Below are 26,979 nucleotides of genomic sequence, written 5' to 3' on the forward strand. Positions count from 1 at the left end.
ATGAGCAGACAATTAGCATCAAAGTATCATTTACATAAGACAGGAAGGGAATGTGCTTATTATTTCGAGCCTGTTCCTCCTGCTGCAAATTTGTTAAAAGGAATGCCACTCTTGGAAAGGAAATTTATAGTCTGAGGACCAGTTTAGAAGTAATAGGAAAAAAAATGTAACATAATATAAAACATAATCCTCTACTTTCTGTTTGTCTCTGAACTCACTGGACGACTTCCCAGGTGAATGGGACGGACAGAGCCAGTGGTGGTCATTATGGCTGCTCAGGCTTTGGAATGATTCACAGCCTATACTCCACTTACCCACAGATCTTTATTAGACAGCCAAAGTAAGAGTCACAAAAATCAAGGTGGCTGGGAGGTATGTTTCCATTTCTGAAGAGATATTCGCCCACCATCCTATGTAATTAAGACAAAAAAGTAGGTTGTTCATTGATAAGTCCACTGTGATATACTTCAGTGTTTAATTATGACATTCATCACCATTTGCCTTTGACTAAGAGAAATCCTGCCATATTTCCAGAGGCAACTAAATCCCAAGATTGTATTAAACAATGCTTCTGGCCTAGGTAAAAACAGCATGGACTCTGGCTATGTCTGGTTCGTTAAAGAGCTCTTCCTGCGGCTCAACAGCAGGAGCCATGCACTGTGCCATTAGCAGCAGCAGTGGTACGCAGCCATCGCGGTGCGCAGCTGTGTGTATGCATTATGAAGCAGAGAATCCCTTTTCTGTTAAAGCCAGAAGGGAAACAAAAGAAGCTTCCAAATGTAGAATGCTTTCTCGTTTTCTTCCTATATTCAGCTCTTCACAGGGGCAAGTGGGAAAGAGGGAGACACAAAATAAAATTTCTAAAGCATAACAATTGTCCTGCAAATTAACAAGTCTTTGGTGACTCACTGGAAGAGAAAGAATTCTTCCATTTAAAGTGAATCCAATATTTGTAATATCATTTTTATCATACTAGAGCTACCTATTATGAATTCAAAAGTTGCCTTATGTTAACTTGTGTTATTTCATTACTGTATCACTTGTTTCGATTTTCATGAAGAATTTTCACAGGAAAGTTAACCCTTTACATTATATTTCCCTCTTGAATTTTGAAGTTTCAAACCAATAATATTGTTTTTGTTTTGCTGTTTTGTTTTGTTTTGTTTTTAGTTTCCCCAAAGCACTTGTGGAGATCCTCTGTTCAGGTACCTTGGATTTGGAAGCTTTGGGGTATGCTCTGGTCATTGTTACACTAAGTGTACAATTTTCTAAGTACTTTAGGGAGTTCCTTTAGTTCATATAATAATGTTTCCAAAAAGTGTTATGTTAGGTACAGACAGTAGTTTTAAGCAAACGGAACTCCTTTGCAGCATTTCAAACTTAGATTATAAACTGAGTAGTGGTTAGGATCACAGTTTACTTAGTTATTTTTATGTAACATTTAGCCAAATACAAGTGTACCAAATACAAATATATATATAATATGTACAAGTCACATGTTTATTGTGTATTTTTCAATAGTAGGATGGTTTGTTAGTTTGTTAGTCTGTCTCCTCCTAAAACTGAAAAATACATATATACCTCTGAATCAGATATTCGTTTTATTAACCAAAAGGTAAATAATATTAAATTTAAGTAATATCTGGCCAAAAGAATGTTATCAAAAGAAGTTTACCACCCATGATCAACATTGCTTAAGACCAGAATTTAGGATGGACATATAAAACATTGAATGTGAGCCCTGTGATGGCAGAGAACATTGTCTATTTTGCTTACTGATGTATCACAAACCTCTAGAACCATCTTTGAAATAAAGTTGGCACTCAATTAAATATAAGTTGAATTTTTGAATGATTTTATTCATTTATTTATTTGAGAGAGTGTGTGAGTGGGGCCAGGGGAGGAGCAGAGGGAGAGGGACAAGCAGACTCAGGACACTGAGCACAGAGCTGGGCACAGGGCTCAATCTCACGACACTGACATCATGACCTGAGCCAAAATCAAGAGTTGCATGCTTAATTGACTGAGCAACTCAGGTGCCCCTAAATATAAGTTTAATTGTATTGATTTTTTACCATTTTTTTCAATCCACTTACAAATGCACAGGTTTTTATGATCCTGTGTGTGTGTGTGTGTGTGGCTTCTTCATCTAGAGGGACTCTTAGAACGGCTCTGGACCTTGCCCTTCCTGATAGCTATCTTTTTTTTTTTTTATTGCCTTTGCTTTATTTGTCAACCATCATCACATACTTCTAATGACACCTTCATGGCTTAAACTAGCCAGAATTCACATTTGCAACTTGCATCAAGGATCCCTAATAGAAATATTAGTTTTGTCACAAACTATCAGTCTCAAAACTCTATCCAATAGATGTAGTAATCCAGGACATTGTTGAAGGGAGGGGAGTGTGTGTGCATGTGCTAGGGAAAGTGGTTACTTTTTGTTTTGATGTTTAACTCTTTAACGTGGACCAAATGGGATTATATTGCTTACAACCACCTGGATGTGAAGTGAGCAGCCTTACTGAATAATATTTAATTATTGCTTAGACTTAGAGATGTGCCATATGGCTGCTCATTAATTGCTCATAATGATGCTTTAACTACAAATAATTGAAGTAACCAGGCCTTGGAGCTCTCTTAATTTATTTCCCAACCACTTCAGCCATTCTCTCGGATTCCTCTCCATACGGCCACCTCACTCCCTCAACCAGCCCATTCTTCCAGGCCAGAATTTCAGCCAGCCATGGGAGGAAGCAAGCCCAAACAACTCCTGTTTTCCTACTTTTCCCTTTGTAAGGTAGCTAGCCATTTACCATCTGAGAGGTCAGTCTCCCAGAAGGTCTCTGAAGCCAGAATACTTAAAAGGCCAGTATTCTTTTATGAGCAAAAAGCACATGCAGAATAGCCACATGGGCTAAATCCTATGCTTTTGGATCACTATGTTCTGCTCAGAAATCATCAAAGCCTTTTTATACCAGAAAAGTAACTACAAAACCTGCTGTGTGCACACAGGCTGGGTTTTCCTTGAGAAATTGGATATTATTATCAGTATCAGGACTTTAAACAATGGGTCATGACCCATTAGTGGGACTTAAAAATCAATTTAGTGGATTGAAGCCAGCATTTTGTTAAATGTTACTTAAAGTTTTGGAATTAGATTCTGTTGCTCTAAAAAAAAGAATCCTCATTTCACTTAAGCTTCACAAAATAGGTAAAGCTGAAACAAGCTATATAGATGTTCTGCGTAGGCAACACTCACAAAACGTGCCAAGAAGTCAATTTTGTGACCATGTTATGGTTCAAAGACATGTAAGCAATGCTGTGTGCCCTCCAGTGGTGCCTCATTCTTGGAAGGATGCTGGCTGATAGGCTCATTTGTCCTTCTATGCTGCTGAAAGAATGAGCATGCTGTGAACATGTAAAAATATACTCAAGTGATAATCTTTGTATATAACTATTTATATTTTTGAGCCATGGATAAGTACCAGATTGCCTTTCTAGGTATGGAGCTTAAGATGAGTATTAGGATTATCCTTTTTTTTTTTTTTTCAAATGAGGAAACTGAGGACCAAGGGGCTAGATAACTTGGCTAATAAGCAGCAGAGCTTAGAGACCTTTGGTCACCACAGCTCTACACTGCTTTTTTACAAAACTGTTCAGGGGTCAAGCCTATGACCTCAAAGCACAGCACCGAGTTTATTCAACTGTGTAAAAGTGCTCCATCAGTGCATCCTGAGCAAATGGTCACAGCTCAAGAACAAAACAGGGGAAGGAGTGTGGATCTCAGACGTTTCTTTGCCCAAATTCTCTTTTTCCTGAGCTGCTCTTTCTCTCTCTCTCTCTCTCTCTTTTTTTTTTTTTTCCAGCTTCACCAAAAAGAACTGCCTTGTGTGGGGTAACTATAATTTAATTTAAAAAGTTTGCTGAAACTCTCTCACCTTTCTTTTTTCCTTTGTGTAGTCTTCAAGATTTCTAGCTCTCATGAATTTCCTGATATCTTTTGTCTCCTCCATCTAATACAAAACTGGTTCGCTCCTACTCTGAATCACACTGTTTTCACTTATTAAATCTTCCATTTTTAATTTGCCTACTGAAGGCATTTGTCTATTACAGCTTAAAAATGCCATGACTTAATGACACCTAATAGACTGAGAAAAAAATTAAATCTAAACTATTGAAAACAGTCAGCTTTTTAAAAATATATATCATAAAACCACTCTCCAAGAATGCCCTGGAGAGCAAATTAGATAGATGGCTGCAGTTCAATAAAAACAACTTTGAAATGTATTGGGACTGGGTTATTACATGCTTCTGCTGCTTACAGCCGGCATATTTCCTCTTTACTGTAACTCGTAAGTTCAAGCTACAAATACTTCCTATTGACCTGAACTTAGCTGCACTTCAGGGTCCTTCTATCTTGACTGCCAGCTGCCTGCAGTATCTGCTAGAGGGATTTGGTAAGCTTTTACGATGACTCAGATTTTTGTCCATATAAGCCATGTTTTACGTTGGACAAGTGGATTTTATTTTATTACGTTATTAAGATCCTACAGAGTGGTAAGAAAACAGATGACACAAGAAGGTGGATGACATGGCACAGGGATAATCGTTTGCATCAGAAAGGCAAGGAGAATCAGATTCAAATTTTTGTTTCTCGCTATAACCATGCTACTTCCCACCTGGCCACTCCTTCCTCCACCTCAATGACTCTTGCCCCCTATTTCCCTTTGCCTTCACCATTGTCATCTGCATACTTTCCTTTCTTCCCCTATTTCAATGTTGAGGTTGAAAGGGAGCTGAATAGTCCAATTGGGGCTAGGATTGAAAAATGAGAGGGAAGTATTGCATAGTTCATGTGGGTACCCATTTCAAGGTACACATTCATTTGTTATGTAGACCCTCTAATCCTGCCAGCCACACTATGCTATGGTTTAAAGTATAGGACCATCTGTATGAGAGGCAAGATAGCATTGGATAGAAACGCTCTAACTCTGGAATCAGATGGACTGGGTTCAAATTATATTTCCATTAATTACTAACATGACCTCAGACAGGTTACTTTGCTTCCCAAAATCTCATTTATAAAATAAACAATAATAGGTACTTCATAGAGTGTCTGAAAATTAAATGAGGTAAGAGATATAAAATGTTTAATAAATGGCATATTGTGAGGACTCAATATATGCTATTTGAATTTTGTACTACCACTTGCCCCACCATCACTACTGTACCACACACTAGTGGAGTGATAGGAAGAAAACAAAGTTAGGTAGAGCTGTGACCACAACAGAAAGTCCACTACTGGGAGGAAAGGCAGAGAGGTAGATAAAATCATGGAAAAGGCAGAGAAAGATGGAGCTCAGAGGGTACATGTATGTGGGCTACAGTTCAGATGAGGTGGGCAAGATGAGAGAGCACTTGCCTCAGAGGGGCTTAGCAAAAAGAGCCCTGGACTCTGGTCACAGATCACACACTAACTGGTGAGAGCGCCAGGGCAGTCTCAGGTGCTTTGCCTCTTGTTCAACTTAGAGAACATAAAATGAAGGGCTAAACAGACCTCTGATGCCCCTTTCAGCAGGTGGATATTGTGGCACACACCATGAGTGGGTTATAGTCAGTGAAGGTGTGGAGAATCTAGAGGCAGGGGAAGAAGGAACACTGCAAGGCAGAGACAGAAGGGAGAAGGTATTAAATACATTGGATAATGGGAAATATGGGAGGTATAGAGACATCCAGAAGAAAAGTAATGAACACTGAATGCAATTTTTCCCATTTTCTTTAATGCCAGTGCATTTGTAGGAGGAATCATCCCACATGGGTACATCAAGGGTAGTTCCTCAAATATCTGAAAGTATATAAGGAGCTTTCCTCACATGAGTAACTGCCCTCATGAAACATAAAACAGTTCTGTGGTTGTTAGATATGGTATCACCCAGTGGCCTTAGGTTAAGCTACACACACACACACACACACACACACACATTTCTGGAAAATACATTATCCCTAACCCCAATCAACCACCCTTATCTAAAACTAAACTTAATTACTTAAATTGAAGTTGTTAAAACTTCTAGTTAATTAAAATTTCTATATAAATACAAATAGGATTTCACACATATCAGCTGGCTGGTTCAAAATAAGAGGCTCCCGAACAGCATTTTAAAATATTCTCCCACAAAAATAACCCTGAATAATTATTTAGTCCCATAACATTCTGTTGAAAACTATCTTCCTGGAGCGCTCAATGAGCAATATTAAAACAGTAATATGCTCAATCATTTGTCTTTTTCCCCTTTGACTTGTTCCTCTCACATACACAAATAAAATGGCATTAGGAACACCTTAAAGTTTTCTTTCTTTAGCTTGCATTGTATTTTCTTATAATTATATATGTATATATAAACACATTGTGCGTATGCATGTGTGTATATTTTTTAAGCCATCCAACACTCATGCACTCTTCATCTGGTATCAGATATCTGCAGATATACCCTTCTTGACTTTATAGACAATATGGGATCCAAACCAAATCAAAGCAGAACACATGAATCAGGCGTACAAAAATCAGCACAGTATGTGACTTCCAGGCAATTCTGGTTCATTAATGGGCATATATTGCATCAGATCCTTTGAGATACAATGAGGATTTTGCTTGGACATTTGAACTTGAGCAGAATACTGGGACTACTTGTAGTATCTTGCCTCCATTATAGAAATCTTGCTAGGGAAGTAAGCATACACAGAGGAAACAGGCCTGAGAGATGGAGCAAGAGACTAATTGATTCCTGTTCCTACCATTTGAGCCCTTACCTAAAGCTTGAATGAGGTCAGCCTTACCCTCAAATTTTTCAACATACTCACTTTTTGCTTATAAGAAAAGACTGTTGAAAAATAAAAATAAATAAAAATTTTAAAAAAGAAAAGACTTATTTTAAAGAGATGAATATATAAATATATCTAATACAAATGAGATAAAAAAACACATTAAGCTTTATTAAATAAAATAATTATTTTCTAGTTGGAAGATACACTGAAATCTGACATTAAATCTGTGCATGCTCTTCCACACATGCACACACCCATCCATGCACACATACAACGTGGGCTGACTTTGAAGTTGAAAAAGGCCTGTGATATTTTTTATTTCAAGCATCAGTGACATTTTATTCTTTCTCACTAAAGCCTTGATGTGGTCTATTCTTTTTTTCAAACTAGCTTTTCATAGATATTCCTATTTCTTGGCTTACCAATGACAATTACACCATTCTGAGATATTCAAAGCATGGCCCTTCCAGCACGTAAAGACCTTAGGTTTTAGAAACCTAAATTTTCAGTTTGCCTTTTTATTCAACAGTCACTTAATTTTGCCAGTGATATTTCCTTTGAAAGAAACAGTTCACACTTTCTTCCTATCCAGTTTTTTAAGCCAGATATTTTTCAGGTAGATCACAGAGATAGCTAGCCTCAGATGAGAAAATTGTTCATTTTGAGGATTATCACAGGAACAATTTTCATTTACAGATGATTTTCTCTCCAAAATTTAGTCCCTCTCTGAATGACCTCTCTCTGGTAAATAACCCCAGCTAGTATGTCCAAGTATATCTGTAAGAAAACACACACATTTATTCAGATTTGTGGGGTGTCCCCAAGCACCCATCCTTGGCCTTCTTTCCCTTACTACATGTTCCTTTCTGGATAATTTCATCTATTCTCATGGCTTCAACTACCACCGAAATGCTGATGATGTGCAAATATATTTATCTGGCTCATTGTCATTTTCCAAATTCAGTTCTGAAATTTCTGAGTTGTCCCAGAGAATGCAAACCTTTAGCCAGACTCAGCAAGAAAAAAGAGAGAAAGGACCTCCAAAAAATAAAATCAGAAACAAGAGATGAAAAGCCAAAACTGGGCAGCCCAGGTGGCTCATCGGTTTAGTGCCGCCTTCAGCCCAGGGCCGGATCCTGGAGACCCGGGATCAAGTCCCACATGGGGCTCCCTGCATGGAACGTGCTTCTCCCTCTGCCTGTGTCTCTGCCTCTCTCTCTCTCTCTCTCTCTGTGTGTCTGTCATGAATAAATAAATAAAATCTTAAAAAAAAAAAAAGAAAAGAAAAGCCAAAACTGACACCACAGAAATACAAAGGGTTATAAGAGAATACTATGAAAAATTATGTGGCAACAAATTGGACAACTAAAATAAATGGAAATATTCCTAGAAATACACGATCTTCCAAAACTGAATCAGGAAGAAATAGGAAATCTGAACAGATCTATTACTAGTTATGAAATTAAATCAATAATTTTAAAAAACTACCAAAAAATCAAAGTCCAGAACCAAATGGTTTCACAGGTAAATTTTTCCAAACATTTAAAAAAGAGTTAATAGCTATTCTTTCCATTAGGTTTCTAATAAAACTTCTCCCTATAAGTCAGGCAATATAATAGTTTTCTAGAGCTTCCATAACAAAGTACCACAATCTGTGTGGCTTAAACAACAGAAATTGATTTCCTCACAGTTTGGGAGGCTAGAAGTCCAAAATCAAGGTGTTGAAAAGTTTGATTTCCTTGGAGGTCTCTCTCCCTGGCTCATAAATGGCCATCTTTCTCTGGTGACTTCATACCATCTTCCCTCTATGGGTGTCTGTTCTAATGAACTCTTCATATGAGGATACAAGTTATATTGGATTTGGGACCATCCCAATGCCCTCCTTTTAACTTAATAACCTCTTTAAAGACCCTATGTAGTCATATTCTCAGATACATAGGGTTAGAACTTCAATATGAAATTTGACCATAACAGGCAACATAACAGGATTTTTTTTTTCTGAGTCAAATACCTGAGAACAGGGTGGATCAAGGGCAGTGTGATATAGTGAGAACTATCCGTCTCAGGTATAGTCAATTATGGGGTGCATTATATGGAGAGAATTTAAGCAAAATAGTACACTGGACTAAACATTGATTTTTTTTTAATCCCCATGTTGTGGCAAGTCTAAATAATGCCAGTGATAAAATTCTCCTCCTTCAAAAAAATTTTCTAAGTTCTAAATAATTGTCATGCTTATTCTTGAGTTTTAATAATATATGCACAAGTTTCAAATTAGCCTATTTTATGACATACTATAATAAATATTTTATTCTTCATGGAAATTAACCTGAGAATCTAGTTACATAGTTAACTCTCAACATACGCAGATACCTACACCTGTTTCTTTTTTTAAAGATTTTATTTATTTATTCTTGAGAGATACACAGAGAGAGAGGCAGAGACACAGGCAGAAGGAGAAGCAGGCTCCATGCAGGGAGCCTGACGTGGCACTCAATCCCGGGACTCCAGGATCACGACCTGAGCCAAAGGCAAGGCGGACACTCAACTGCTGAGCCACCCAGGCATCCCTACACCTGTTTCTTTAAAAAGTAACTTTGAATGAAATCATATGGCATGTCCTTCTCTGAGCTATTTCACTTAGCATAATACTTTCTAACTCCAACCATGTCATTGTAGATGGCAAGATTTTATTTTTCGATGGCTGAGTAATATTCCATTATATATATATATATATGAAGATGTGATATATATCATCATCATATATTTGTATAAATGAATATATATATAATATATATATATATCACATCTTCCTTGTATTCATCAGTCAATGGACATTTGGGCTCTTTCCATAGGCCATTGTTGAAATGGTTCAGAAGCATTCAAGATTATTTTAGGTATAGTGTATATCCCCATTTTCCAATGATAACACATATTCTTGCATTAAAACAATAGATAAAAGTAGCACATTGATTGAAAAAATAAAGCAAGAGAACTTGAGGCTTCAGGTCTTTCATTAGAATGAAATGACCACTTGGAGTTGTCATTTGTGTTAAAAATTTAAAATATTGAAATAAATACGAACTGGGTGATACAATATTTTTGTTTGGAAAGCACAAACAATAAATATTTAGCAAATATATATAAAATATCTTGATGAATTTGAATAATGACTTTAAAATTTAAATGCATTCTTCTTTTGTGTATTGTTTTCAAAGTACAAATCAAGAAAGTAATGATGTATCAATTATTACATGATCATTATTGAAAATGATTTTATCATACAAAGAAAGGAAAGTTTAAAAATTATCTGCTCTGTGTGGCAAGAATTCTAGATAGGTAACTGAGAGACATTCATGATCCATCTCTTATTCTCCTTCCCTACCATTTAATATTAAATCCATACAGTCCTTTGGATTTTTGTTTTCAAAGCCTGTCTGATCTCTCCCTTCCTCTGTGTCCTTACTCCACCGGCCTTGTTTCAAGCTCCTACCACTTTTTGTTCAGGCTAATGCAATGTTCTTCTGTTTAGTCTTCTGATCTCGTTTCATCATATGTAATCATTGAAGAGAAGTGGCACAAAGATGTTTTGCATTTCGAGGTTAGGTTAGCAATTGTTTGGAGGGCTGTGAGAGTAAATATGAGTGACTATTTAAGGGACAATAGTAATAGTTCAAGAAGGAGATGATACTGCTTTTAGCTAGGGTGGTAGCAGGAGAGTTGGAGATATATGGACAATAGAAGTTCATAGAAGATCATATTCATTGTCTAAGGCTTTCATGACACCGTACCATAGACTGAGTATCTTAAATTATTTTTTCAGGTGTCTGGAGGCCAGAAGTCTGAAATCAAGGTATCAGCATGGTTAGTTTCCACTCAGGGCCTCTAGATGGAGATTTTCTCCCTCTGTCTTTTTATGGTCTTTCCTCTCTACATGTCCTAATTTCCTCTTCTTATAAGGATACCAGTCATACTGGATTAGTCATTTTAATGATATAATTATAATTTGATTACCTCTTTAAGATTTCTATCTCCAAATACAGTCACATTCTAAGGAACTGGCAGTTAGCATTCCAACATAAAAATTTGGGGGAAGAGGATGCCTGGGTGGTTCAGTTGTTTGAGCATCCAACTTTTGGTTTCAGCTCAGGCCATGATCTCTGGGTTATGAGACTGAGACCCATGTCAGGCTCTGCACTCAGTGCTGAGACTGCTTGAGATTCTTTTGACCTCTCTCTCCCTCCCCTTCTGCTCCTCCCTCTGTTTGCAGGTGCTCCCTGTTTCTAAAATAAATAAATAAAATATTTTTAAAAATTAAAAAAAATTAATTTAGGGGGAAGAACAATTCAATGACAGAAATATACTTCAGAAGCCTACTAGACAATAAAGACTACAAGAAGCTGTTGCATGAAATGCACTTACATCATGTCCAGTGTGCAGTGAGTTGCTCAGTAGACACCATAATAATGCCATGTGTCTCAGACATAACAAACTTCATGCAAATTTCAGATCACATCATGCTTTCTCATATGACTAGCCTGAATATGTCTATATTTCTGCCTAGATTGTCCTCTGATTCCCTCACCCTCCCACCATTCACCTTCAACTTTTATTTTCCCACTGAGTTCATTATTTGTCATTTAAGACTCAGTTCGAACATCACTTCCTCTTTGAAAATCTTTCCCTCTTCTCTTCTTACAATAAAAATGTATCACTCCTTCCTTTACAAATCTTTTGTAGCTGGTATGCTATATAGTGACTAATTTTATCTGGTGGTATTGTGATAATTATTATAAATGCCTAAATCTTATAAATCTCCAGCTTCTCAAGGCAGAGCTTTTGTCTTTCTTACTTTACTGGTCAAAATCTAGCAATGTGCCCTGTACACAGTAGTCACTCAGTAAATGTTTGTTAGATGAAATAACATATACTAAGTGCACAAATAAAGCTATAATCTATATAACAGCTTGCATCTTCACAAAGTACTTTTACGTATAAAATCCTTGAATGGCCCAATAAAGATGGTACAGAAGCAGAGCAGCATAGTGCAAGGGACAGCTAATTGTGATCTGTGAGGCCAAGTTTATCCCACCATCTGTTTCTATATGGCCTGTGAGTGGTGTATATATATATATATATATATATATATATATATATATATATACACTTGCAGGTGGGGATGAGGGAGCTTACATTTTTAAACACATTTAATAAACTTTTTTCCTTAGAATAATTTTAGATTTACAGAAGAGTTGCAAGCATGTCACAAATGCTCCCATATTCCCCACACCTAGTTTCCCTTGTTATTAACATCTTACATTACTATGGTATGGTTGTCACAACTAATATTGAAACATTATTATTAACTAATGTCAATATTATATTATAATTTCTTTAGATTTCTTTAGTTTTTGCCTAATGTTTCTGTTCCAGAATCCCATCCAGGATACCATAGTACATTCACTCAACATATTTCTTTAGCTCCTCTTGGGTGTAACAATTTCCCAGACTTTTCTTGTTTTTGATGACTTTGACTATTTTAATAAATACTGATCTTGTATTTGATAGAATATATTCTGATTCAAATCTAGTGTTTTTCTCATAGCTATATAGGGTTTACAGGTGGTCTGGAGGAAAGACATAAAAGTAGTCCCATTTTCATCATATATCAAGTATACTGACATGCTGGTTGCATAATTTTCCACTGATGATCTTAACTTTGATCACCTGGATGAGGTTAAAGAATGATTTTTACATCATTAAAGGTTGGAAAAATTTAAGTGACTGTAAATAAATTTTATTGGAACCCAGCCATGTTCACTTATTTACATGTTGCCTATGGCTTCTTTGACATTACAAAGACAGCAGTGAGAGTTGCAAAACAGACCCATGGCCCACAAAGCCAAAAATATCAGCAATCTGGCCCCGTATAGTGGAAGAATAACTGGATTGAATCACACATAGTTGGGTTCAAATTTTAGCTCTGGCATTACCATCTATCTATGTGATATGTGGTCAATTGCTTAATATCTCTGAAATGTGGTTTCCTTATCTGTAAAACAGGAATATTAATGCCTATTTTAAGATTGTAATGAGGATTATGGATAGCATTTATAAATATGTCAATAATTAGCATCCATTACTCATCAAATAGAAGTTATTATCCCCCATTAAACAGAGAAAAAAGATTCAGAGAGGTAGAGTGGTTTGCATACCCCCTGAAAAATGGCAAACTGGAGTTCCAGTTTTGATTTTTTTTAATAGGTGCTTCAGCAGAAGGAATACCACAAGCTTTAAACCCAGCCTCTGCAATATGACTCTAGACTCTGGGTCTTACTAACTGTGTGTCTTTGGGAACGTTAGTCTTCCTCCCTGAGACCAAGTTTATCTACAAAATGGGGCTAAACACATAATATTTATTACAGAAGACTGATGTGAAGATTAGCTGAGCTAATATATATAAATTCACTGTCACATGGGATAGAGTCAAGAAACATGAATTCAATTTTTCACAACATCAAGCTGCATTTATGGCAATAGAAAGCTATTTGAATAGCACTTCAAGGAAAATATTAAAAAGAGGACAAAAACACCAAAGGCAAAAAAACAAAACAAAACAAAACAAAACCCACAATAATCCCCTGATTATCTCTTGTTTGGATTATTTGTTTTGTACATTTTTCTATGAGCCCAGACATCGGGGTGACTACTAGGTATGAAGCATGGTGGACAGAGAAATAAATGTGATGCAGCCCCTGGCTGCGGCAGTTCTGAATTTTAGTTGATTGCAGTATAAGACTGGAAATGCATACTTCCTGTGAATTAAGAAATCCACAACTGAGGGGCAGCCTGGGTGGCCCAGCGGTTTAGCGCCGCCTTCAGGCCGGGGCGTGATCCTGGAGACCCGGGATCGGGTCCCACATCGGGCTCCCTGCATGGAGCCTGCTTCTCCCTCTGCCTGTGTCTCTGGCTCTTTCTCTCCTCTCTGTGTATTCTCATGAATAAATGAATAAAATCTTAAAAAAAAAAAAAAAGAAATCCACAACTGAGATATAATGATAAATACATTTCTTCACGTGAGATACTCCACTTCTTTGAAGCACTTCGCAATTCCTATTGTCCTTACCTTCTCTGAATTCACCTCCAAACTATCCATGTATCATGATGTCATTCACACATATGCATGTTTTTGCAAACTCTTCTTTCTTACTCCATAAATGCTTTAGAGAAAGCCCCATCCTGGTTAAGAAGTTAGCTTTTAGAGTGCATCCTAGAGAAGCGTTTTATTTTCTTTCTGGATCCTCCCTTGGCCAGAGTGTTGCCATCAAGACATTGCGGGGGCTTCTCTTGGATGGTACAGGCATTTCTATTTTTTATTTTTTTGGGGGGCGCATTTCTATTTTTTAGATGCTCATCAAATATTAGAAACACTCTGAAAAGAGTAATATCTTACAATATTATAAGTAGTCCATGAAAAAATGCTTACTTTGATCAGCAAAATAGGAATTCAATGAATTTTTAGCTTGATCTCACTTGGTGTGTAGAGTGTATACTTCTTTAGGACAAGGATATGATCAGTTTTCATCTCTCTTTTATCCCCATGCCCAGAACAGCACTTGCACATAGTAGACTCAGCAGATACTTGCTAAAGGATCACTTATACAACAATCAGAAGGAAAAGATTTTCAGTGCCCAATGATTACTACATAACTTAATCATCATACTGTCATTTTCTTTCCCTTTTTTTTCCCTTCTCTGAATATTTAGAATACATATTCTGTACCATTCTAGATGCTAAGTGCTGGAATACAGTGATTAAGAAAATAGATACAGGGCAGCCCCGGTGGCGCAGCGGTTTAGCGCTGCCTGCAGCCCAGGGTGTGATCCTGGAGACCCTGGATCGAGTCCCACGTCAAGCTCCTGTAAGGAGCCTGTGTCTCTGCCTCTCTCTGTGTGTGTCTCTGTGAATAAATAAATAAAATCTTAAAAAAAAAGAAAATAGATACAGGCCTAACCCATATAGATATTACAGCACAAGGGAGGACAGAAACAAAGGTGCATTTACAATATAACTTGGTAAACGCTGTGATAGGAAGCATAAGTCACAGGAGATGCATCTAATGCAGACTCAGAGGTAAAGAAAAGCTTTCTGAAGGATGTGACTTATCTGAAACATGAAGAATGAGAAGAAGTACAATCTGAATGCAAGTTGGAACCTGCCACGGCCCGGTTTCTTCATAGAATCACAATCAGAAATTGTACATAGCACAGCCCATCAACAAAAAGTAATTAAAAATGAATTCTAATCTTTACTTACATCTCACAAAGAACATTAACATAGTCTGGTTCATTATGCACAGCACACATCTCAAAATACACTATGCTCTCCTTCCCAATTCTGCAAACTTGCACTATCTACAAAGCTATATAAATGTAAAAAATAAAATAAAATCTCCCTTCAACATCAGGCTCTCCACTGCTTCTGTGTACATGTGTCTCAGTCTACATTCCATTCTCCAACATAACTGGAAGATTCTCAGCAATTTCTACTTCTACCACCAGCAATGATGGGTCATTTCAGTAGATCCATGACTAGTCCAGCTTGGACAAAAGTTTGTGTTAAACTCTGTGAAGTATGGTTCCTCTCTTGCTAAATGAGATTAATTACTTAATTACTAATAAAAATAATTTTTAATTAATAAAATTCCCATAATCATTATTGGAATCAGTCTTGCAAATGAAAGGTGGTAGATACTGGAGGAATAATCTGAGCAGAGGAATCATTTTGGGGTGCCTGAAGTATGTTAGGACAATAAGAACATAGCATGCACAGTACAGAGGTACACAAGAGAAGACAGGGGACACAAGTAGAGCCCCTATCATGTAGGCCATATTACTTGCTTTAATAAATTTAAGTAGAGGAAATTAAGACTATCCTATTACTTTCAATTGATAGACACTAGCTCCCTTCAGTGAATGTTGTCCCTTATCATCTAGCTTAATCTCATCTGTGAAAAAATTTAAATCCAAGTATTAGAAAGTTAAAAATAAATATGTTAATTAATTAATTTCTTTATTAGTCACTGGGAACATTAATATCTCAGCTGGCTGTGACCAGCTTTGGCTCCCTCTGGCTTCCTCTTTCTGTTGCCTACAGTCTTCTCAAACACATTCCTTCCACACCAGCTTCTCTATGGCAGAGAACTACACTTTCCATGTCTAACCCAAAGTGCCTTCAAGGAAATGTCATGACAATTGACAAAATGAGCAAATGTTTTAGAAATAAACTAAGTAAAATTAACCCAAATGTAGGCTACATCATTAACTAACTCAAAGATATTTATAAACATGAAAGAGCTCTTTAACAGCTTACAAAGTATGCTCAGAGTTCAATGATATCAGCACATGGTATCCCTCTTACACATTCCATACATCATGTCTCCTACTTATGCTTCCACTTTGTGTATGTATCCCATGTGTACCGGTTCTATCAAATAGCCCTAGTCAAGTCTCCTAAATGTAATTTCCTCACTTATAAAGTACAGATAACAACACTTATCTTGGTGGTAAAAGCAGTGTGAAATGATTGTTGTGTAATAACTGTAGTATGTGAAATACCTGGCACAGGAATTTAACTAATGAATACTTAGGATATGCTAATTTCCTTCCCTTTCCTTTTTTGACATGTGGAAGAAACAAATTCAACTTTTGTTCTCTGCTTCATTCTTGGGAAAAAGAATAAAAATCTGACATTGATCTTTACCGTAGGGTATGCCATAGGTCTGAATGGATACAGTGCTATGGAAATGCTAACTCTTCCATGGGTCAAACTTTCACCTGTCTGGACACACACTTTAAAGGAATATATTATCCCAAAATGCTACCTTTCATCTCCATTGTCAATTCTGAGTATTTGTTGTGCTCAGAATGAGAACACATCTGTGAAGGCATTCTCATCTATCCATCCATCTTATCAGTAAAGGATTTATGAGAGGCAACTGGCTGGAGTTTAGCAAAGGCAAAGCTTCACTTCAGCTCCTTTTAGGCCAGGCAAAAAGTCCAGAAGTCCAGGAGAACAATGAGTTCTTCAGTTCTCTCATCTGCTCTGCACCAGGCTATGATTCATGTCATCCAATTCACCCAATGTTCTATATTAGCTACAAACGCAAGACAAAACACTTCATAGGAATTGAACTGTATTGTAAAATGTGGGTGGGACTTTGAGAAGAGATGGCAGAAAAGGACATTCTAAGTAGAGTAGATGCCATGAACAAAGGCCTAGGGGGAGAAGAAAACACAACATTATCTTGAAACAAGGATTAGCCTAATATAGAACATGCAGTGTAGAGTAGCTGCAAGTTTATATGAAGGAGAAAAAATAGAATATCTATTCTGAAAAAGAAAAACAAAATTAGAGAAATCAAACTACATGATTTTAAGACTTACTATAAAGCTACAATAATTAAATCAAGATCAGACAGTAAAGCTTTGCTAATACCAGAGAGATAGACACATAGATCAACAGGAGAAAATTGAGTCCAGAAACATACCCATAAAAATGTGGCCATTTGAACTTGGACAAATGTGCAAATATAATTCAATTGAGAGAGGATAACCTTTTCAATAAATTGGAACAAATGATTGTCCATATATAAAAAAAGAACTTTGACCTAAGCCTCATACATTTTATAAAGTTTAACTCAAATCATAATTCTAAATGTAAAACATATAGTTACAGGATATTTAGGGAAAAAATAGGATAAAATCTCTAATACATGGAATTAGGTAAAGAGTTCTTAAAAATGACACAGAAAAAAAAAAAAAAAAAACTGATAAACTGAGCTTCACCCAAATCTGAAGCTTTTGGTTTGCCAAAGACACTTAACAAAAGAATGGCAAGATACAGACTGGGTGAAAATATTTGTGAATTACATATCCAACAATGGGCTTTATCTAGAATATATAAAGAATTTAAAAAACTCAATAATAAGAAAACAAACCTAATCAAAAAAGGTCCTGAACTTTACAAATAGAATATAAGAATGGCAAATAAGAACTCAAAAAGTTCAACATCATTAGCCATCAGGACAATGCAAATTAAAAACCAGTTTTTTTTTTTGTTGTTGGTGGTGTTTGTTTGTTTGTTTAAGTAGGTTCCACACACAGCATGGAGCCCAACACGCGGCCAGAACTACAACTCCAAGATCAAGACCTGAGCTGAGATCAAAAGTTGACTGAGCTACCTGGGTATGCCTAAAAACCACTGTTTTAATAGCTATATTAACACTATTTGAGCAGCAAAAATAAAAATATTAAATACCAAGTGCTGACAAAGATGCTAAACAACTGGAACTTTCCTACATTATTGATGAGAATGCAAAGTGATACTGTAAAATCACGAGTGGCTGACTGCTGGTAATTTTTGTGTCAACACAGATGGGTCATGGGTGCCCAGGTATTTGATCAAACATTAACCTGGATGTTTCATTGAGGGTGTTATTAGATAAGATTAATGTTTAAATTGATAGGCTTTGAATAAAACAGATTGCTCTTCATAATGTGAGAGGTCCTCATCCAGTTGAAGGTCTTAGTAGAACAAAGACTGACCTTCTCAGAGCAAGAAGAAATACTTCTAGCAGACTGCTTTTGGATTCAAACTGCAATTGTTCCCTGAGTCTCTAGTCTGCTAGCCTAGAGATTTTGGATTCACTAAGCCTCCACAATCATGTGAGGTGTAGTCAATTCTTTAAAATTGACAGATAGAGGGAAGACTGGGTGGCTCTGTGGTTGAGTGTCTGCCTTCGGCTCAGGCCATGATCCCAGCGTCCTGGCATCAAGTTCCGAATTGGCCTCCCAGGGACAAGCCTGCTTCTCCCTCTACCTATGTCTCTGTCTCTCTCTCTCTCTGTGTCTCTCATGAATAAATAAATAAAATCTTTTTTTAAAAAAGATAGAAATACACGTGTGTACGCATGCATGTTAATATTCATATATGTGTACATATGTATGTGGAATACACACACATGCATATGCATGCACACACATGTTAAATGTAAAAAAATAAGTGATAAATTTCTGAAAGTTTCCTTAAAGGAGCTAAGTGGTTTAGTCACTCATTTACCCATACCAGAGATACTTTTGAGATGACATGTGGTACATACTCTTGCCAGTCAGGGGAAAGGAAATTGTCACAGACATCAGCCTACCTTTCTGAAACTCAGAATTTAAGGCCTTAAGCTATGGGAATAAAATATCTAAAAATTATTGACATTTTCACATAACCTCATACTTGTACTTTTGCTAAGACTTTGATCTTCTACTCTTGTTCCTAAGCACCAAGAGTTATTAGGCGTCCTGCATGGCCATTAGTGAATGGGCTTACTTGTATGAATAATGCAGCAGGAGAGACATTGCTATCTTCATCTCACTCTTTCACTAAGCTCACTGCTGGCTTTAGCTGTCATTTCCAAGGACCACAAGATCAGCAAGGATTATGTACTTAGGACTTCCTGAAAAATAGCACTGAGAATCAATAAAAAATGATTGGTCATTTAGCATAACATACCTTGGAATAATAGGAAGTTTCCCATTTGGTAACAGCTCGACGATGAAGCCCTGGTTTTTCGTGCAGCTTGTTGAGATGTATCTCAGGAGTCATCTCTTGGATGACTGGATCTGTCATGGGTCAGAGAGACAAGGATTTACTTTAATACCACAGACACTTGATGATGCTATGGCACCGTGATAATGAACAGCTGTTTGCAGCAGCTCTGCTTGCAGGCTGAATGGGCAGGCCCTTCCTTGGATTTTGGAGTTGCTTGTTAGGTGGATGAATATAAATTTTGAAGAAGACTTTCATCTGCCTTTAAAACTTTTCAAAAACTCATTTATTTCTTATCCTCACCTAGATAGTGGGCTCACAAAAGTGGTTTGTTTGTTTTTTTAAAACAAGGACGATAGAGATGGATAGTCTTATTTCCCCAACATTCTGTTACTAGGAGAGACTCGCTATTCTGAGTCCACTCAGGCAGATTTTCCCATTCTCTACTCCATTCCCAGCCTGCATGTATGGGGAAGCTCTTAGGGAGACAATGTGTTGAAATCCAAAGAGCAAAGGCTCTGGAATAAAAAACAGCTCTGACTGAATTCTGGCTCTGAGGCTTACAGACACTGGAATCCTTGGGAGACTTGCTTACCCCTGAGCTCAGCTGCCTCATATAAAGGCATAATGGTGATACTGCCTTATAAGGTAGTTCTGGGCCTAAAAAAGAAAGGAAAAATGTATATTAAAAGAGATGTCACATCAAACACACTTAACAAGTAGAGATTAGTATTGTTCTATTGAGGGGCATAATTGGATGATCCCAGGTTTGCAAGGCACTTCAAACCAGGTAGTGGTCCCAGGAAACAGCAGAGCATTCCTTTGTATGGGGCATCTCCTCTTTCCCTTAGGCAACTAGGTGAAGTATAATTGACTCCAGAAGTGTCATTCCATTTTCTCTAGGTAACCAGTTTACTGATACGAAATGAGAAAGTGCTATTCTTATCCAAGAATTGTTGGTTGTTTTTTCTTTTTAATAGAACAAGTGTTCTGTTAGTTTCATTAATGAGGCTCCACTAAACTTAAGTCAACAATTATCAATTGAGTGCTATCTTGTCTCAGACCATTCTGTTAATTTGTGAACAAGCCCGATATGGTCCTCGCCTTAAGAATCCCCAGTTTCGTGGGGTTTAGATAAAAATTAGCACACAATTTAAAAATTGAAATATGCTACAATAGAGAATATGTAGAATGCTATACAAACAAAATATCGGATTTAGGTAGAGGGTAGGGCAATATAGAAGATATTTAAGAGTTATTTATCTGTGGAAGTAGGAGAGCATTACATTATTCCAGACAGAAGGAACAGCAAAGGTGGGTGGAGTGGCAACAAAATAAGGAGCATTTTCTCTGGAGAGTGGAGCTATGAGAAGATAAGGCAGGGTCTTCTGGCTCAGTAGGTTGGACTTCATCCTAAGAACAGAGATAAGCCATCAGAGTGCTTTAAGCAAGGGCAGGCACAATCTTATCTGTGCTCTAGAAACTAGATTACTGTGAATGTAGGATGAAGAATGCATTCAAGGCAGCAAGGCTGAAGGCAGCACAATAGCTAGGAGGCTGAAACAAGCCAAGTGAGAGATGGTGTTTCACTAGAGAAGTGGCAATGGGATCTTGGAATGAAAAGGGCTTCATGGAAAATACTAATTCTACATTGTACACAAATCTTAGCAAATTTTACCAAAAAGTTAAGTTAAATATTTTAATTAGTTGTAAACACACTTTGTAGTTTCATTTTAACTGGTAAAGCATCCTCACACAAATAGGCTCTAGCTAGGGAATCATTTATTTAAAAAAAATCTGTTAGAACTTTTTATCCTGATGAAGTCCCAATAGTTCGTTTTTGCTTTTATTTCCCTGCCTTTGGAGATGTGTCTAGCAAGAAGTTGCTGCAGCTGAGGTCTAAAAGGTTGCTGCCTGTGTTCTCCTCTAGGATTTTGGTGGATTCTTGTCTCACATTTAGGACTTTCATCCATTTTGAGGTGTGTGTGTATGTGTGTGTGTGCATATGGTATAAGAAAGTGGTCCAGTTTATTCTTCTGTATGTGGCTGTTCATTTTCCCAACATCATTTATTGAAGAGACTTTCTTTTTTTGCATTGGATCTTCTTTCCTATTTTGTTGAAGATTGGTTGACCATAGAGTTTAGGGTCCATTTCTGGGTTCTCTATTCTGTTCCATTGATCTATGTGTCTGTTTTTGTACTAGCATCATACTGTCTTGATGATTATAGCTTTGTAATATGGCTTGAAGTCTAGAACTGTGATGCCTCCAGCTCTGGTTTTCTTTTTCAACATTACTTTGGCTATTCAAAGGAAATAGTTAACATAACTAAAAGGCAACCTACAGAATGGGAGAAGATTTTTATAAATGACTCATCAGATAAAGGGCTAGTATCCAAAATCTATAAAGAACTTCTCAAACTCAACACCCCAAAAAACAAACAAACAAACAAAATCCAGTCAAGGAATGGGTAGAAGTCATGAACAAACATTTCTCCAAAGAAGACATACAAATGGCCAGCAGACCATGAAAAAATGTTCAACATCACTTAGCTTCAGGAAAATACAAATCAAAACTACAAGAGATAGTATGTTACACCAGTCAGAATGGCTAAAATTAACAATAGATGTTGGTGAGGATGCAGAGAAAGGGGAACCATCTTATACTATTAGTGGGAATGCAAACTGGTATAGCTACTCTGGAAAACAGTATGGAAGTTCCTCAAAAAGTGAAAAATAGGGTGCCTGGGTGGCTCAGCAGTTAAGCCTCTGCCTTTAACTCAGGGCGTGATCCCAGAATCTGGGATCGAGTCCCACATTGGGCTCCCTGTGAGGACCCTGCTTCTCCCTCTGCCTGTGTCTCTGCCTCTCTCTCTTTCTCTGTGTCTCTCATGAATAAATAAATAAATATTTTCTTTAAAAAGTTAAAAATAGAACTGCTCTATGACCCAGAAATTGCACTACTAGGTATTCATTTGAAGGATACAAGCAGTGATTCAAAGGGGCACATGCGCCCCCACTGTTTATAGCAGCAATGTCCAAAATAGTCAAAATATGGGAAAAGCTCAGAGGTCCATCAACAGATGAATGAATAAAGATGTGAGATATATATTGAAATATTAGTCATCCATCATAAAGAATGAAATCTTGCCATTTGCAATGACATAGATGGAACTAGAGGGTATTATGCTAAGCAAAATAAGTCAATCAGAGAAAGACAAATACCATATGATTTTACTCATATGTGTAATTTAAGAAACAAAACAGATGAACAGAGGACAAGAGAAAGAAAAATAAAATAAGATAAAAACAGAGAGGGAGGGAAACATAAGAGACTCTAAACCAAAGGAAACAAACTGAGGGTTGCTGGAGGGGAGGTTGACAGGCTGATGGGATAACTGGATGATGGGCATTAAGGAGGGCATTTGATGTAATGTGAGCAGTGGGTGTTACATGCAATTGATGAATTACTGAATTCTACTCCTGAACTAATAATACTGAATATGTTAGCTGAATTGAATTTAAATTAAAGATTTTAAAAATAAATCCATGAGAATTGGCATACACAAAGCACTCTAGACTTACAAAGCTGAAGCTGCCACTGTCACATAGGACAACTGTGCCAAATAGAAAAATAACAGGAACAGAAAATAAATGTTTTTTGTGTTTTATGAAAAAGTTTTCATCAAATCTTGGTCAAATAAATGAACAAACAAATAAATAAGTGATGCTGGCTTGTATTTATAGAGTGGAGATGGCAGGGAAGTTCTGAGAAGAAGAAATAAGAATGAACATCCACGTGGAGGAGATGGTGGATGAAGATTCCAAGGTAGGAAAACACAAATGCTGAGGAGCTCTGAGCAGTGTGGTGCATGTTGTATGCATGGGCAGGGGCTGGTGTGGTAAAGAATGGCACACACAATACATGTAAGAGTTGGCAGGCAGAAAGTTTGGAGGATGGAGAGTTTAAAATTCTTTTATAAAAGTGGAAACACTTGAGGTTTCTGGGTGTGAAAATAGGTAAACAGTGCCAGACCCACCATCTTAATTTCTTCTTTTCTTCTCTTTTAATTTTTTATTAATTTTTAAAAACCCATCACCTGTTTCCCTTTTCACTCTTTATCTCTCTTTTGCCCCCTCATGTCCTGCTGTGTCAGTGTATGTGTGTGCACGTGCACATGTGCATGCATGTGTGTGCATGTGTGTGCACACATGTTGTAGAGGGTTATCAGGCTTATAATACAAATATCTCTTTCAAGGAATTGATCCCTCCATGCAAATCCTCATGATGTTTCCTTACACCTTGCACTTTCTTATCTTTGCTATTTTTTTTTTTAAACAAATGCTTCACTTCAAACTCTTCCATTCTTTTTCTCATGCTGTGGGGCTTCCAACTCTCTTTTTGATCTGGTTGCTTTTGTGGTTCACATGACATCCTTGATGAGGCACAGGTTGTCATACACTCTCCAGGGCAGACTCCCCACTGCTCATGCTTCTGACCACAGTCCTCTCCATGGACCAGCACTCCCAGTACAGACCTCAATCTCTGACATCTAGAGGAAAAGCTGCATTTCATAGTAGAAGTGATGTCTATAGTTCTGTCCTAACTAGAAGTGGTAAGAACTAGTAATCAATTCCTTGGGAAACCCTGGCTTTGAAGCAAGAGCCTGGTTTCTTTAAAAAAAAAAATCCCATTAGGGGATCACTTTTCTAAGAGGCAAGACAACTAACTATGCCATACATGGTGCTTTTTGATTTCCTCCAAATGTCTCTAAAGCATCTTTAAGCAAGACTGAAATGGAGTTTTCTTTGATGGAGATCTACATAGCAGCAGAAGGAAATTAGACTCTTTGCCAATAGTGCTCACTGGATACTCAAGACCTAGTCTAGAGTAACTCTTTCATATGGATACTACTCAACTGCACCTACCCCAAGCCCCCACATATCAAATATTTCCTTTAAAGAATGGAAAATCCTTTTGCAATATAGAAATGGAGTACAAGAGGGCCTTAATATCTCTTGACCCCTTTCAAATTAAGACACACAGAACAAAGCTTTCTGAGCTATGTACTACATCCTAGAATAGAGCTTTACAGTTGCCATCAGTTCAGCAAATACTTATAATTCACTGTGTGCAAGGCCTGGAGAATCACCAGCAATGAGGTCTCTCCTCTCAAAGACCTTATAGTCTAGTAGGAGAAACAGGTAAATGAAGCCACATCATAAGGCACTGTAATAAGTGTTCTGATTGCCAAGTAAAACGTTCGTTAATAATTAGTACAGACGGCACAGAGGCTTAGGCACCAGGAGAAAGAGGAGATCAGAATTTCAGCTTAAATACTTCTTACCTTTGTGACGTTGGGCATATTTCACTCTGATTCCCTCCACTCTGGTGCCCTTTTACTCTGATGGCATGTATTAAAATCCTACTTATCTGTATTGGTTTTCTATAACTTCTATAACAAGTTGCTATAACAAATTACCACAAAAAAGGTTGCTTAAAACAACAGAAATTATTCTGTCATAGTTCTGAAGGCAAGAAGTTTAAAATCAAGGGGTCAGCGGGGCTTTACTCCTTCTGGAACTGGCCAGGGACCCTCCTCAGCTTCTATGGCTGTCCACATTTTTTTTTTTAGGTCCACATCGCTCCAATATCTGCTTCCATGGTCAGATTGCCTCTTTCTCTTCTGTCTGTCAAATTTTCCTCTGTCTCATTCTTATAAGGATACTTGTAATTGGATTGAACAGGTCCCACCTTGATAATCCAGGGGAAGTTGGGTAAGGTCCTTCTCTCAAAATATTTCAACTCACATAACATCTTTTGCCATATAAATTAATGCTTATTCTTGTAACATATAAAGTAATATACAAAGGTTCTAGGGATCTACACATAGACACATCTTTTGTGACCACCAGTCAGCTCACCTCTTAAGACCCAAATAAATACCACTTCCTGCATGAAGCCTTCCATGGTAGCCTCCAGCTCAAAATAGTCTTTACACAACCTGAGAATCCATAGCAATTCAATTTTATGACTCCTAGCACTTTATTATTCCTTAGCCTTTAAAAGTAATAATTTCTCTGCAAATCAAATTTGCCCTACCAGACTTCTTGATAGTTAGACCACATAAATTTAAACTTCCTTTCAACCTAAAGAGTTTATATTTCCTTTCTTGGGGCTCTTTGACTTTAGGGACCATGATGTTTCAACTCTATATGCCTAGGATGGCTATCAAACTCTTCCCCATATAGTAGTAGATGGAAGTAAATCTTTGTTGCATGAATGGATCACTGGATAGATGGATGTATGTATGATTGATGTTTTCAGCTTTTGAAAGTACTGTTGTTTCAGAAGCATTCAGAAGCAAATATTAACCACAATATTTGAAAGAGTGGTTCTGTGAAGATGTAATAAAAAAGAACAGCTTACTGACATTAGGCTGCATTTTTTGGATTCTGAATAATTTCTCCACCTATCATCCAGAACAAGAGATTATTCACCAATACAGCATTTTTTCTTCATGTCATTTAAAATGGAAAATGCATGTTCTTCTTCTCAGTGGCTAGAGATTCCCTTACTTCTTGGGCAATACCAATTAATACTCTAGGCATTGGCTTGAAGTTAAGGAAGTCCACTTTGCAGTTGGCAGGACACATAACTGAATCACAGGATATGCCTACTGCCCAGCTAGCTTCTAATTATCTGTGATCATGTTGAAGCCTGGAGGGCGAATTGTAGTTATAAAGTATGTATGGTAATACAGGTGTCCTCGGTTGGACCATCGTTTTGTAAAGTGTAAGCAGTGATTGATCTGACAGGCTAAACCACAGGCCATCTGCAGCCTGTCTAAAGGAAATGTCCAGCTCAAAAATCAGACTCAGACTACTCTCCAACTTGACCTTTTGCCTGAGCAGCTGGAAGGAACACGGGCTCATGGTACTGTGAACCAAGTGCACATTCACTCACAAGCTCCTTGGGTGAACACTAAATATGCTGATCTATATTTATTGCTGCTTACCAAGGTCTCAGTACTTGAAAGACTGTCTAATAGCTGCTCATTGTGTTAAACATTTCAAGAGAGAATGTAGACATTGCAGCAAGGGAGAACTCACCAGAATTATAAGGGGGAGTTCCATATAGATCTCTGAGGCTCCAAATCCAGAACCTTCTGTGGGCACACATGGGCATGCACCTGACTGCCAGGAAGCACAGAACCAAACACAGAGCTCAATCCTCTGTCTCTGGCTTCAATTCATAGCTTTGGATCTAACTCCCTATCCCCTCTCACTTTATTATTTTTTCATATCTTTTAAGTGACAAACAATAGTATATTGGATGGCTTTTCATGAAACAGTTTTTTGGAAGTAGAAGACATTTACAAATATAAATAAATAGAAATAATACAAACCTCTTTTCAAAGATTAAAATATGGAGAGGGTATTTTTAAAGGAAGAAAACCTTCTAGAAAAAGAAATGCCCTTGGTTTAAAAGAGGTAGGTAGATCATGGTTCAGCTCTGCCACAAAATCTGGGTCCTTAAAGAAGCCAGTCA

General features: G+C 37.3%; 1 long non-coding RNA gene across 1 annotated transcript in view; it reads right to left on the reverse strand.

Moving 5' to 3' along the window:
- Positions 1-319: 319 nt before the first annotated feature.
- LOC140615600 (uncharacterized) overlaps positions 320-26,979 on the reverse strand; it is a 34,033-nt gene continuing 7,373 nt past the window's right edge. Inside the window, exons 2-4 of the long non-coding RNA XR_012016096.1 lie at positions 20,025-20,089; positions 19,394-19,503; positions 320-410 (exon numbers count right to left, since the gene is read on the reverse strand). This is a non-coding gene — a long non-coding RNA (uncharacterized lncRNA). The remainder of the gene's footprint in view (positions 411-19,393; positions 19,504-20,024; positions 20,090-26,979) is intronic.

This window comes from Canis lupus, chromosome 23 (assembly GCF_048164855.1).
Source record: "Canis lupus baileyi chromosome 23, mCanLup2.hap1, whole genome shotgun sequence".
Taxonomy (NCBI): domain Eukaryota; kingdom Metazoa; phylum Chordata; class Mammalia; order Carnivora; family Canidae; genus Canis; species Canis lupus.